The sequence below is a fragment of the Eimeria mitis genome, genomic scaffold (genome assembly GCF_000499745.2).
Source record: "Eimeria mitis Houghton genomic scaffold, Emh_scaff1344, whole genome shotgun sequence".
NCBI lineage: Eukaryota > Apicomplexa > Conoidasida > Eucoccidiorida > Eimeriidae > Eimeria > Eimeria mitis.
This window is the reverse complement of record NW_013568846.1, coordinates 9,029-10,138: the sequence shown is the minus strand read 5'-3', so window position 1 is coordinate 10,138 and position 1,110 is coordinate 9,029.

Here is a 1,110-nt window from a genome sequence, read left to right as displayed (position 1 = left end):
CTTCTTTTTTCTTTGCGTATAGAGTAGCAGTGGTGATAAAAACTGAAGGAATATAAAGGGGAAATCTGTAGTTTTTTATTTAAATATTATTTTTCTTTATTTAAATTTATTCGTGTTTGCTCGTTACCACACAAACTGCGCGAAAGTATGAACACGCAGCACAGCTATATACAGCCAACGGCTGTTGTTGTTATATTCTGTATTTCATGAATAAAAAAACAAATTCAAGAAATTTATATCTCCTCTGGGGGTGATAGCGAGAAGAATGCTCTCAGACCACGATGCAAGAAACTTATTAATTTTTTTTTTTTTTTTATCGTGTGTTAAGGATTAAACAAATTACAAAACAAAATAAATATAAACAATTCCGTCATCTAGAGCCGAAAGGCTCGCAACTACAACACAGCTAGCAGCAGCTAGCTGCAGCTAGCCGCAGCTAACCACCGCTGGGTTCAGGTGTATATGCAGTTGAACACAGCTAGCAGTGTATATGGAGCTAGAGTATATCTTTTAATGTGGGGTGTTGTTATAATTTTTTATTTTTCTTTCTATCTGAATGTCTTCACCGCAAACGAAACAATTTTTTATAGTTTAGTGCATTCACCTGCTAGGTGTTGTCGTGTAGCAGCAGAGCGAAATGAATAAATTTTAGTTTAATTTAATTAATTATTAAAATTTATTTCTTTTTATGTGAGCTGCAACAAAAAAAAATAGAATAACAAACACCACCGCTGTTCTTTATCTTTGTTTTTGTTTTATCTCTCTCCCCTCCAATGCATATACAGGTGTTGTGCAGCAGATGATACATTAGTATGTGTTTGTTTTTGCTTAACGTCAGCATATGTATAAACTAAACACCAACTAGCTAACAGAGAATAAAAGAGAAGATATCAGCCTTTTAAATGTATTACAAACTCCAAGAGGAAGATATAAAAAAAAAACAAACGATGCAGAGAGAGAAAAGCAGCTTAAACTACCATGCATGCATGCATGCATGCATGCATGCATGCATGCATTTCTTTGTCGCAGAGGAATGAACTGAAATTGAATTTATATAATTCTGTTTGAACCCCCCAAAGAACCAAACACTGCCTTTGTATGCAGGACATC